The 14395-nt window shown below is 36.6% G+C and overlaps 1 pseudogene; it reads right to left on the reverse strand.

Annotated features, from left to right (window-relative positions):
- Positions 1-673: 673 nt before the first annotated feature.
- LOC135741155 (GTPase IMAP family member 7-like) lies at positions 674-8448 on the reverse strand (annotated as a pseudogene).
- Positions 8449-14395: the final 5947 nt, after the last annotated feature.

The following is a 14395-nucleotide window of genomic DNA, read 5'->3' on the forward strand; positions in this document are numbered from 1 at the left end:
CATACTCCTTTAAACTGAGCTTTAAAAATGACATCAATCATGTGGAATGAGGATTTTATGGGAACATGAAGTTCAAAATGACCTTTTTGTGATAGATAAAATAGTCTCGTAGGGAATTTTCACTGTGTTTGGGAAAGGATGGGTTTAAAATGCAGTGACATTCTGTACACTCCATGTACAAATCATTGATAAAAAAATTAAAGATCTCTGATCGCTAGCCATGAAGTGAAATAAATGTACAAATCTAATCAGAATGGAAATACATTAACCTGTCCCCGCCTGTACTCAGTAGCACAGCTCAGACGATAGATATAAATATTCAAATTAGTCCCCACCTCCACTTTTTTACCCCATGATAGACCATAGATTAATATGTTAACAGATGCTACATTCAGAGGCGGGTCTATGAGGCATCCATACATAAAATATCTATAACTCTGACCCACGCATTCAGTTGTGTTGATATGATTGGTAACATGTTTGTGATGATAGAAACCAAGGCGATTTTTAAACTATCTCTAATTTTATGGAGAAAATATTTAGTGCAAGTGGGTTGAATGAGGAATTAGCCCATGGCTTTTAAAATATTAAAAACACCACATAGACATATAAACAACAATAAACCCTGATTTTCCCCACAGTAATATGGCATGTAACTGTATTCTGATTCTGGTCACTGGTGGCAAAGTGCATTCAGCTTTCTTTCTGGGCCAGAACTGAGCGAGTGATGGGTTTGCTCGAGCGTTTGCTCCAACTTCAGTGCCGACACGCAGTCAGCCCCGGTGGAAAAGGGGTTTGTATGTTTCCCCACTGAAGGGCCGAGAGAAATGAGTCATGAAAGCTGACACATTAGCGTTGAACTCCAGTCTGATCACTGGAACAAAATACTCCTTTGGCCTTACACCAGACCTCTCTTATGACAGTGATATATAAAGACCATCCAAAAAAAAACAACGCATCAGTGACTTTCTACAGAAAATAAAGACGGCTTTAAACCGCAGACCCTTCACAAACAAAACAGATCAGACCTCGAGTGAGAGATATAAAAGGGTTGTCAGCAATAAGTGCAATGTTGGGTACTGTAATGTAAATCCATACAAACACTTGTTCTATTGAAAGATAGAATCACTTCTTTTTGGGTTGAAAATATGTACAATAAAGCATTAAATAATACCGGTTAGTGTTGGTGGGTCTCATCTGATGCTTTGCTTAGTATAATTATTTGCGGAGGTAAATAGCATCATACTGTATAGCACCAGATGGCTTTAAAACAAATAAGGCAATAAATGTGTGACAAAGTCTAATCCATCTGTTGTTATAAAAGGTGATTTCATATTTTGTTGTTAAAATACTGTTTCGGATACGTTTATTACATTTAATATTCCAAGTGTAACAATAAAATATTTATATATAAATTTAAGACACATATTCAAAATGATATACAGTATAAGAATCAATATTCACCTGATGACTCTTAATGATGGTTAATTTTCCTATTGAGGCCCTTGAGAATTATCGAGGCTCTAAATATTATCTGTAGTAATATCACAGGCAGTAAATTGTTATAATAAAGTGAAAATCTCCAGTGTTACACCCCTGCCACCATGTTAAGCTATGTGACAAAGTCTTTTTCGCTCACATATTTTGCTAATGTAATTATGTGTGTGGTGAAATCAAATTATTATAAAACTATTATGGTCCTATAGCTCACTTGGTTGTGCAAGGTGCTACAAATGGGTTTGATTCCAAGAAACACACAAATGTAACCAAATGCTTAAATGTTAATGTTGTTACATCTTGAACTTGCTTAGTAGTGCCTATAAAAAAAAATCTAACAGTGTTTCTTTTATGGGTGTCATGATAGATGCCTTAAATGAAGAATGTGCTGATGTCACCTCCTGATAGACACAGGCTATTGGTTACTGTTGATCAATATCTTACTCAGCAAGCACTAGCTGTCATTTCACCGTCTAGGTTAACTATAGGCACGATATGGTCTGGCTATGAGTAACCCACTGTTAGCAAAAACAAACTTGAATTTGATTTCATGTCGTTTTAGTCAGAATATGAATATGGTGATCTGTCAATTGAATAAATGTAGAATATATTAATCACGTGTTTTTTTATTAATAATGTACATTGTTGTTAAACAGAGGGGATTTTTAACTTTATCTTATTAGTATTTTAAACATCGATCGTTACTAAATATTTATTGATGAATTACAAAGTGGCCTTGGGCGAGACTAATATGTATCTTTCAGTTGCTGATTGATTGCCGCTGTGGCTTGTGAATGAAATAAACATTGAAATGCAGAGTTGCGTCCTCACCGTCTCTAAGCACACCTCAGATAATAATAAAATCATTTTAATGATGCAAGTCAAGGACAATCCTTCCATCTTCAGAAGGGCTTTGGTATACAGCAAATCATCTCTCAACACAAATCACAAAGCGAATTCATCTGGTCAATCTTCTGCACGTCTTTGCTTTGTTCAGTTACAGTTTCAAAGCGACTACTCTACAGAGTTGTATTTGCTGGTTTTGTTTTAATTCAATTAACTTTTTTAACTTAATGCTGTATTTTTTACAGGGTATGATTACGAGCCAGTGAACCACTTTTAGTGCAATTTAGCATCATTTTTTAAAGTGTAGCCTGTGCAAAAAACTGCACATTTTAGGTAGAGCTGGAAAATCTAAGATATGACTTTAAGATGTGTTAACAAATGCTACAACATGCAGGATGTCGCCACATTAGCAGTGGGACCAAAGAGTTTAACTCTGAGACAGCAAATTTCAGAATGTGTGACAGCGCTAAATAACTTCTAGATTGATTAGTACAGTGACACATGAAACAATAAACACAATTTTAAATGACTGAAGCTGTACTTTTTTTACATTTCCAGTACCTTTTAGACCTAAACGAAGGAAACATTGACATAATCAGTCAGCTCCATCAAGAGTTGCGGCTAAACATGCTGTAATAGCTTGGAGTGCAAATGTAGTCAATGTTATGAGAAATTCTCTTTGTTACTTTCATCCCACATGTTTTCCCTTCTAATTTGTAAAAAATTCAGTTTGTATACCAACTGCGGAATCATTTTAAAGATGCAAAAAACATTGGCTGCGGAAAAGGGAAGCCAATGGCTGTGGGTGAAGAGAAAAGACTCCGCCTGGGTCTTCAAGTGAGTTGATGGCGCCTTCACTGAATTGACCGTCAAACGGAGTCTCAACGATGCCTCAGGTAAGTATCAAGGGATATCAACATCAAAATAGATCGGTGTTGTTGGATAATTGCAGTAGATAGTTTGCCATCCCGTTTGCCACTGAACCTGCATTAACGGCGACAGTGGGGCTTCTGGCCTTAGTCAAACGGGTTGGCGTGTATGATCGGGTTGTGGTGAGATTAGGTCATGTCAAGGGTTTATGGAAGGGCTGAGAAGTAGTGTGTCAGATTAACCATCCCACAGAGTCTCATCGGTGCCTCAAGTATACATTAAGGGATATCAACATCAAGTCCTAAACAACAAATCAGAACCCCTATTAATAAACTGGTTTTCTACAGTGATTTGCCATAAAATGTGATCTGATTCTCATCTAAGTCACAACAATAGACAAACACAATGTGCATAAGCTGATATGCACACAAATAATTCTAATTTCTTGTGAATTTTTTGAAAACACATTTTCCTCCAGCACTGTGAATGTTAAATGGATTTAAGGCACACTATCCAAACCAAACCATGCCCCGGCGCGATTGTCTCCCCTCCTTACTCCCCCAGAAGCACGCACTTTCACTGTACTTTTATCAATCCATTTAATACATCACCATGAACACACACTGCAAGTCCTGAACACACACACACTGAGCATTTAGTGCCTTGCTCAAGAGTACCACAGTCATGAGCCTCGAACCAACAACTTTCTGGTTACGAACCCAACTCTCTAACCATTAGGCTACAACTGCCCCTTATAATTGATAAAATAAAGTGAGAATGTTGTTTAGGAGGTGTCAAGAAACCTTTATTGAGATAATGTTAAAACGCTGAGACCATGAGCTTTAAAATGTCTGTAGTTCAATTAAAATTGTTTTTAAAAACCAAAAAGGTTTTTTATAAAATTCCAAATTTTTGTTAGAACAGACTCGCTTCTTTCAGGTTTATATCTTGCCTCATCCTCGTGTTTTTTGGTTAGTTTTTTTTTCTTCTTCAAACATCTCAGCTTTAACTTTTTCCTTCAGATCGTCAATCTCTTTCTGTCTCTGCTTCTAAGTCTCTTTTAGGATACGTTGTTTCTCTTCCTCAACTGCTCTCTCACCCCTCTCGAGCATCTCACTGGTGTAATGCTCCCCACCGTTTCCAGTCACCAATTTATCAATCTGGTCAAGTAACTGAATGACCTGATTTGGACTCTTATCTTCATTATTGAACACATGATATTGTCCACTGCAGGTTTTGATGAAACTGACCAGTTCTGGGCTGTCACGAACAAATCTATGAATGCTTTTGCCCTTCAGTTGATCTCCGTGAGTAAACAAGGCCATGGCATATGTGGAGGCTTCTTGGCCAAAAACTGCTTGGATGATTTGAACAGCTTTTCCCTCTTCTTCTGTGAATCGGCCCACCTGAATCACACACTGTAAAAAAAATCCGTAGAAATTACAATGATATTGCAGCTGGGTTGCCGGTAATTTACCGTAGATTTACATTTATGTTATTTACTGGCAAGAGTTTGTTCAAAGTTAAATAAATTTTAAATATTAACAAGTCTTTATCTTTACAGAATAAAACTATACAATAACAGCCTCATGCAAAGCATTCTGGGAACCAGAAATCATCATCAACCTTTTTCTGTTTTTTGCTTCAGATTTTGTTTCCCAGAATGTTTTGCTTGATGCTGTTTTTTTAGTTTTACTCTGTAAAGACAAAGACTTGTAAATGTTTAAATGTTAATTTAATTTTGAACAAAATATTGCCAGTAAAAAACATAAATTTAAATCTACGGTAAATTACCGGCAACCCAGCTGCAATTTCTACGGAAATTTTTTACAGTGCAACTAAGAAGACATGTCGACCAGGAGCAGAGAGAGGGATACAGCGTTGAACTCTGTTGATCACCTCATCTTGACTCAAGCCGGTGTCAAACAGACCTGGAGAGTCAATGGGCCCTATTTTAACGATCTAAGCGCATTGTCTAAAGCGCACAGCGCAACGTCTAAATGGGCGTGTCCGAATCCACTTTTGCTAATTTAATGACGGGAAAAATGGTTTGTGCGCCGAGCGCATGGTCGAAAAGGGTAGGTCCTATTGTAATGGGAGTATTTTGGGCGTAACGTGCAGTAAACCAATGAGAGTCTCAGCTCTCATCCCCTTTAAAAGCCAGTTGCGCTGGCGTTATATCTAATCCCTTTGTAAACTGAAAAACTAACCGGAGGAAGAAGATCCCCAGTTTAAGATTAATGTTAAATAATTGTGTTGTTTTTCACTTGTATTGAAACTGTTATTTTTTTATTAAAACCTTTAAAACCAGTTTTCTTTTAGTCATGGAAGTAAAAAGCAGGCTTGTAATTGCTTTAAATGTATGGCTATATCCAATATCATCAAAAAATAATTTTCAAGTATGTAAGATAAGGTTTGTACTCTAAAAATACTTTATTTGTAACAAACAGGAGATAAAGAATTTACAAACGGCTCTCCTCACATTTCAGCACTTTGGACAGCGTTTTTTAGCAAAGAGTTTTTTTAAGCATTACTTCACCATATCCGCAGGTACAGAGTCATCATATAACAAATCCGTGAGGTAGCATTAAAAAAAAACATTTAAAAACAGATGCATTTGTTCAAAGCAAAGCATTTATTTACTTACCTGGCTACAGGTGAAGCAGCTCTTTGTGCCTTCTAACGTCTCATAATTAGTCCTCATTTATGTCCAAGAGACTCAATAATAATATTTTACATTCAATCCTTTAATCTTTCATATTTAAAAGCATTTTTGTGCTGCTGCGCATTCATGTACTTTGTGATAAGCAAACCTGCGTTGTCCTCCCGTTTATAGGCGCATATCACTAATGCGCTCTTTAAATAACATAAAACACATTGCGCTATTTTAGTTGCCTCAAAATAGCAACGCGCCAACAATGCGCCTGAACACACCTCGTTTTCAGACCAGAACGCCCATGGGCGCAAAAGGGGGCGCAAATGCATTTGCTATTTAAACAACGCGGCGCTAAACGTGAAAATTTGGGTGGAAACTAGCGAAAGACACTTGCGTCGCGCATTGCGCTGCATTGCGCCGGGTGTAAGATAGAGCCCAATGACTGATATTTTTCTTCCCTTCACTATTGCATCAAATTTTTCACATTGTCCAGTTACAGAGGAAGATGATATCTCTGATTTAAAAACTTTTTTTCCCAAGATGGTGTTGCCTGTTGCACTTTTACCCACCCCTGTTTTTCCAACCAAAAGAATTTTGACTTCTTCTTCAGAATGTTCTTCAGAATGTTCTTCAGGATGTTGTTCTTCAGGAAGTTCTTCTGTTCAAAAAACAAATATTTTACATTTGATGTTATATTATATCTTGCTATTATCTTTAAATTCAAATTTTCAACAATCATCTTGTTTTATATATATATGGTTCTCGAATCTGATTGGCTTAGAGCTCTTCCCAGGCGTGTGATATTTTCCTGAAAACATAACAGTAACCGCTTCACCGTTTGTATAATTTCGTCACCACCTACTGGTAATTTTAGTATTTTTAAGTGAGGTTCCTTTAAACACGTGAGTCATTCGCTCATCTCTGACTGGAAAAGCTGCCCGCACACATGGACACACACAGACGCGCTGTTTTTAAACACTCTCCATGTGTCTCAAGTGCAATAATGTCACATCGTGTGGACGTTTAACATACACTTGGAATAAAGTATAAAAACAATCATTTTCTCTGGAGCAATCTCTCTCCTCCCATTAAAAGGATGGGAAACCAACATGGAACTGCAGGTAAGGATACTAATTTATTTTCGTGTGACGTGACTATTATGCGCAGCACGCAAAAAACATCTCTCTGACTTATAAAAAATCTGTTTTATGTAGTACTGACAAGAAAAAAGTCCAGTAATAAAGTGAGTGCTTGTACCGTGTTAATATGAAATGGAAAATTAACTTTTACTTCGTGCCAAAACAATAACAACACAAAAGACACAAATATGAATAAAAACAAGTAATAGTTTAATGACACCAAATACTGCTGGTTTAATCTAATTTTTGACCATCAAACACAGACAGGGCCAACATCAGAGCCAGGGAATCTCTGTTAGAGATGTAGCCGAGATAGGGTGGTGGTCAGCGGGGCGAGTAAACACTGAGGTCCGCTCATGGCTCTGGTCCTCATGTACCGAATCTTTCTAAGCAAACGTTCAAATAGGCACTATCTTTACTAATCGACTGCAGATTACACATATATATATATATATATTCTCAACTGAACTAATCTTAAAACTACACTTTGTGACCAAGAAATGGTAATGTTAAGAAACGGCTATTCTGTCTATTGAGTTATTATGAGATTTAAAACAGCCAAAAGGGTTACCTGTCATTCTTGCCTTCAAATCCGTGGCGAAAGTAGTTGCCCAACAAAGAGGCTTTTAAAATAACTTTGTTGTTGTTTTCTAAACGTGTACCGTTGAACTGTTGTATAAAAGCAATATCGCTCTCGGGGTCATGTGATATCGGTCTATATCATCACGGTTGTGATTGATTCCTCTACTCGGCCTGTGCCCTCGTGCCTCTGGCCTATAGCCGTGATGAGATATATGAGAGCTTTATCACATTCCTACTCCAGTCATATTGCTTAAATATTGTGAATATTATAGCGCTACTGCAATTTTATATATATCTGTAGATAGAAATAAATAAATACTATACCTATATCACCCAAATCTTCTTTTTGTTGATCAAAGATCTAGAAAATATTAAAACATGGTTGGTTATGCATGCTAAAAATAAAAAGAACAAAAACAAATCTATTTTCAGTAAGTGCATGTGTTTCTGTGTTCTGGAAATGCAGTTGAAATGAATAAAGTCTCCCCTCCAAATCAAGGATATGTATGTTTTTCATTGATATTTTGTGACATACAAAAGACAAGATTTTTTTTAAAGCATACCTGAACTCCTATTGCAATGAGGACAATCATACAAAGCAGTTGTGGCATAGTGGCGAAAGAAGCTGCTTGTTGTCTTGTAGAGTTTCCAGGACCCATCTTGACTATTAAGAAACTGAAGTCGAAATTGTTGTACAATCAAAAAACTCAAACTTAACATGTAAAAGCCTGCTGGGGTCATTTTATTATTGTAATATTGATGATAAACTCACCTTTCGATGTTGAGCACATCATTAAATCCTGGTTGCCTATTGTACAGTAGTGTATGCAGGCTTTTGTTTTTTTTTCCTAGTGGGCAGTTAAGTTTGTGTGTAGATACTCCACCCCTTTGCTAAACCATACCCTTGCATGACTTGTTTTTCGAGTTATTATGTTCTATGGTCCATCCAAAGCGGAACTGCATGACTGCACACTTCCTATCGCCATTGTTTTCAAAATACTATGCAGATGGTGAAAACTCGAATGTTACTCATGAGCAAAACATGTTTTAGCTCTCACTAAACATGAGGTTTTTGTCTTAACTTTATTTATGTTTAGTTACTAGTGTAGCATTATACCATGTTCACACTGTCAGTCCAAATCTGAGTGTGAACGGCAAAGGTGCCATTGACCTAAAACTTGGTCTAAAGTTAATTCCGCAATATGTTTGTATTTATTTAAAGGGTGCATTAGTGCAATGCGCCTATAGGTGGGTGCAAAATGCACTTACACTACGTTTATTACACACACAGACACACGCAGAAGCAAACAAACATGCTAAATATGAAAACCCAAAACACACCCATGACTCATTAAGAGAAAAGGTACAACCCTTTTGCACCATACACCTGGTGCTCCATCCTTTGTGAAACGAGCCTCGGAGAAGCCCTAAACTTTTAAATGTTTATTTTTAAAATCATCAGATTATATTACACAGTAAAAACACTTTTCCCCATTTTTGACTTTTATAGAAACTACCTTTACCATGGGTTCACACCAGCCGTGTTTGAGGCTCAAAATCGCGTCTACTGCGTCTTGTTTGCCACTTGAACATTTTGAGTAATCACGTCACTATTAGAGCAAGCTCCTGATTGGTTAACGCGGCACGTTTTTCCGCCAAAGTTCACATTTTTTAACTTGTGCGTTTGCCGCAGCAACGCGGCATTCGCGCAAACTAGGCAGAATCGTGTCTACTGCGCCACGCTAAACGCCTCATTCACGCCGCAAGACCTCCAGACGCGCGTCACATGTCTTCACATTGACTTAACATTAAAATCACTCACGGTTGACGCCTCTACCGCGGCTGGTGTGAATGCAAGATAAGAAGGGAATAAAGTTTGTCTAAAGAGAAAGAAAGCAGTCCCACCCTACCTTTCAGACTTTCATTTTTGTTTCTCTATTATATCTAATTAATCATTGGCATCATCTATAAGCTCTTCTGTTATGTAAATATTTATTTTTAACATTTTGTGTACATATTATTGTGCAAAAGTGTGCATGTCATCAAGCCTGATCATGATAGATTTGAGCCTTTATAGATATGAGTCTTTACTAAACACCACAAATCAAGTAAGTCTGACTTTAAATCTAAAGTGGTTTCTGTATATTGTGTGTGTAACACCTACATAATGTAGAAAGAAATGATGGCGCATCCTCTTCTTCTTCAACATCATTTGGGTCATTTTTAAATGGCCAATCAAAGGTTGCTAGGAGACTGCTTGAGTAATGAACTGGTGTCTGGGCCGAAGGCAACCTGAGTGTTAGATTAAATTAATCCTATTAGTGCCACTGAGTGATATAATGATCAACTTCCCAGGTACCTTCATTTCACTTTCAGACACGCATATATTTATATAGTGGACACATTCAATGTCAAAAGCGACATTGGCTTTCAGTGCATATGGAGACAAAGAACACTTGCGATTGTTATGTGCGATATATATTAAGAACCCATTCTTCCAGCTGATGTGGAATCAGCTTATAGAAGGCCAACTTGATTTTACAGGAGAGCATAACTTTTTACAAGTGTAACTTTTGTATAAGTGTATTTGTGTGATGTAATTTGTACAAAAATTTATGATTATAACCCTTGCTGAAAAAACCTACAGGTAAACCAGCCTAAGCTGTTTGGCTGGTTTCCTCATCTGGTTTTAGCTGGTTTAGCTTGTGTAGTAGGCTGGTTTTAGAGGGGTTTTGGTAAATTTTTTAGCCACTCACGCAGGAAGAGCAATTGAACGACCTGCTAAAACCAGCTTGGTCTGTCTGAAAGAGTAGCTGCTTGGCTGGTTCTAGTTGATCTTTGATAGAAGTAGATGGTTTAAGCAGGACCTCCCAGCCTGGTTAAGCTGGTGGGTCAGCTGGTTTAGCTGGAGGGTTTACCCAAAAACCCAACACCTCAACACAACTATAACTGGGGCGAAAGCAAAGTGTGCAAACATGTATGCACAGGATTGTACGAATTGACAAAAATAGCTACTAATTCTCTGAAATGTAAAATAGTTATGAATTTCTATGAGACTGCGTGAATAATGTCTTGTCTTGTCTTAAGTCACAATGCCAACTATGGAAAAAATACAAATTTAATATTGAAGTTTTGTTCTGCCAATTTTAATTTCAGTTAAATGATAACATAAAAGTTAAAACTGCAAAATATGTCCAAACATTTTAAATTAAATAAAAATATCTTAATTTGCTTTGAGATTGTAGTGAAAAAGAAAGGTCAAATCATCAATTGCTTTTTATTTTTTTATTTGACAGGAAAGATGCACTATCACCTTGAAAATTAAAATAAAATTGTTTATTTTCAATTTTGGCAAATATTTTGTTGTTTTTCCTTTTTCATTTATCATTTAAATTTAAATTTTGGGACTTATTTTGTTGTTTTAATTTTTATTTAATCATTTAAAATATTTAAATAAAATTGACAGAAAAACTTCCATACTTAAGAGCTCAGAAGACATAATACAGTTCTTGGTTTTGTTTTACGTATCAATACAGACACCAAATGACACAAATAATGCAAATAGCAAAGCTCAGATAATCTGGTTTTGAGAGTCTTTGATGAGAAGGGTTTGCATGTATATTGAGATCCCTGCAGATTTGACTGCAGACTGGTATCTTCATAAATCTGAGAACTGCTAAAACGATTGTTTAAAATACTCCAGGGTAAATCTGTGTCAGATAGTCTTGTTCTCAGGAGAAATATCTGATGAGCAAAAGACTTCAGAAAAAGTTATTTGTTTAATCTATTTACTTTTTACAAAAAATATAGATTTTAAAGAGATCTTTTTGGGGATTCTTTTGAGCGTAGGCGTTCATCAAGTTTACACCAACAAGATCTTGCCAAACAGACTCTTCATGTGTTTTCAAGCAATTTAGCTCAGAAAAGTGATTTAATTTTAGTGCTATAGGTGTTTGTGGCTTGTTCAGCTCTGTCACATCACTGTCCCCTCACTGCCCTTTCAAAGGCTTCGCAACCATAGACACATAATATGACTGGCATTACCGTTCCACATGATAAATAGAAAAGAAATAGCTGATAGCAACTAGCAGAGCACACATGACCAGTTAAAGAGAAGATCTCGACATCACTGCTTTCCATAGCCCAATGCTTTACACTGAGCTTATATAAAGTACTCGGGTGTATCCATTTTTTTACATGTAAATGTATCTGTTCATGCTTAATGCTCATCAATTATTGTTAATGCAGCTGATTCCCGATTTACGTTACATTGCACTTACTGTACATATTTGAATGGTGCATTTATCCTAAGCGACTTATATTAATAAAATGTGTCCCTTGAATGCAATGTGTGATCTCTAAAATCAAACCCATAACCTTTTGTTGTGCTAACTCATTTAAGCCGCAGGAACATTTCTTATATAATTTTTAAAAACTAAAGCAGCACCCAAAGACCATCCCCTCAGTAATCGGGACAAAGGGGGTTGAAAGTGGATAAAAGAGACAGATTAAAACACCAGGTGTAACCGTGAATGAGTTTCTCTCGTCCACTTGTGATCCTATCGATCAAAACGTATCTTAATTCCAGGTGTAACAGTTCCTGTCATTGCATGTTAGCATTTGTTAGCATTTTGGTTTGCATGTCTGAAATGTTTGTCCATATTGTTTGTTTTAAAGTTAATTATAAATCAATCATCACTAAAGCAAGACGTTTTTGTATTCACGGGCAGAAAAACAGATATGTGAAGTATGTAAATATGCTTACTGTATTTACAGCTTAGAAGTGTAGTGTGAACTGTGTGCCACACAGACTTTAATCTATCATATACTGTAGGTCATATTTACAAAAGTAAACAAACAAGCATTGCAAAAGCCCTGGGAAAATCAAATTGAAGTGCAAATAAAGATCAAGCCAAACAGTTTTGATTAAATATTTCCTTTGTTGCAGTCAATGACAAGTTTTGTTTATTGGCACTCCTGCTGGAAAACGAAAGACAAAATCAATGAAAACACATCAATATGTTATAATTTGCATTAGTTGACATTTCCATACAATGAAGCACCTGGCTCATATACAGTATACCAATCAATATGTTTTTGAAACTGAGAAGTTTTACATTTATGCATTTGTCAGATGCTTTCATCCAAAATGACTTGCGGTGTACATATTTGTATCACAATGTGTGTCAAACCCGCAGTCTTTGTGCTGATAACACAGTGCTTTACCCTTTCAGTTCCACGAACAGTAGTTTGGTGATTTGAGAACAGGACTGCGGGTAGTTAGAGGTAATAGTTTGTGGGCTTATGTAACAAGCAATAGAAAATCTCTGACAGGAAGGTGAAATTCATGACAGGCTGAGTCGCGATGGGCTTGCTGTTATGGGGCAGGTTGCCCTGCTTGACTAAATTGCAGAATTACTATGGTTCGAAAGGAAACCCATTTGACATTTACTGAAATATAGAGTGCCACACACTCACAAGAAGTCTGTCCAAGAAATCGACTAAAAGTCGTCGAAAACAACATAAGTAATTTCAGATAAACACATTATTTAAGTTACTCAAATCTAAACAGAATAATCAATAAAATCATAGTCAAAAACTATCCAAAAACACACATTTGTGTTGCACCAGTACTGGAACCTAACTGGAATCTGAGTTATTGATCAATCTTTAAGGGTACAAAAGATCCAGAAGCTGTAGGATACCTATACATGATGTCTTTAAATTGAAGATCCATCTGTGCACGACATTACCACCACGATCAATCAATCAGCACTTTCCTGGAGCTGTGGTCCACTGCAAGTGTCTCAAATGGCCTTTTCGGCCAGGGCCCATCATTTGATGGAGACCGCACCTGCTACTGCCTCATTATCAACCATGAACTTCATCACGGGTTGACAGAAAATCTCTACGCATTTTCTTTTCTTTGCCCGAGTCCACGATCACTCCCTGTCCACCTGCAGAATAATAGAACAGTCCATCTCTGCTCCGCTCCTAAAGCATCTTTACATCAAATTCAATTACTCTTAACAAGAACTCACTTTATTTCAAGCCGCTATTCATCATATTTCTTCCCATTTGGACCTTCTTCCAATTATTTTCCTTGTTTCTGTATTTTTAATATGCCATTGAGTGTGGATGTATTCTTAATTTTCCTCCACCGGCACTTAGAGGAGGCTTTTAATTCCCATCGTTTAAAACATGCGTGCATATTAATAAAAGTGATTACGATAATGTATGCTTTCCTTCATTTTTTTTTTTTTCATTTCTGTTTTTTCACGTAATTACACAGCACTTTAATTCACCCCGTGGCCTTTGTGACTTGAATAGAAACAGGCACTTAAGACTATTGAAGTCTTGAAAGAAAAAACAGGTTTGCTTTTAGAAATTGGTCTCTTACTGACTCCACACCACAACATTACTATTACTAAGTAATGATTTTTAACAATTGACGCACTTGTATAGATTTCTCCATTTGACTCCATTTGGCTTGTACGAGATAAGTAAATTCTGTGCAGGGCCGATAACAAAAGATCACTGACAGGTGCATGATGGGTAAAAATACTTGTGATGTCATCCTGACATTGGCAACAATAACCTTGTGACATGGAATTGACCACAGTTTAGGAGGGAAATAACCTGTTGACCTTCATTTCTATTGACTTAAAGCACGTTATGTTTTTGTCCATTAGTTCTAAACTTGTTGCATGTGTAAATTATATGTAATTCTTTCTACCCTATGTCAATATAAATAATTGTGAAAACTGAGAAAAATTTCCTTAAAAGATTTGGGGGAATAAAATTT

Source organism: Paramisgurnus dabryanus, chromosome 24 (assembly GCF_030506205.2).
Source record: "Paramisgurnus dabryanus chromosome 24, PD_genome_1.1, whole genome shotgun sequence".
Taxonomy (NCBI): Eukaryota; Metazoa; Chordata; class Actinopteri; order Cypriniformes; family Cobitidae; genus Paramisgurnus; species Paramisgurnus dabryanus.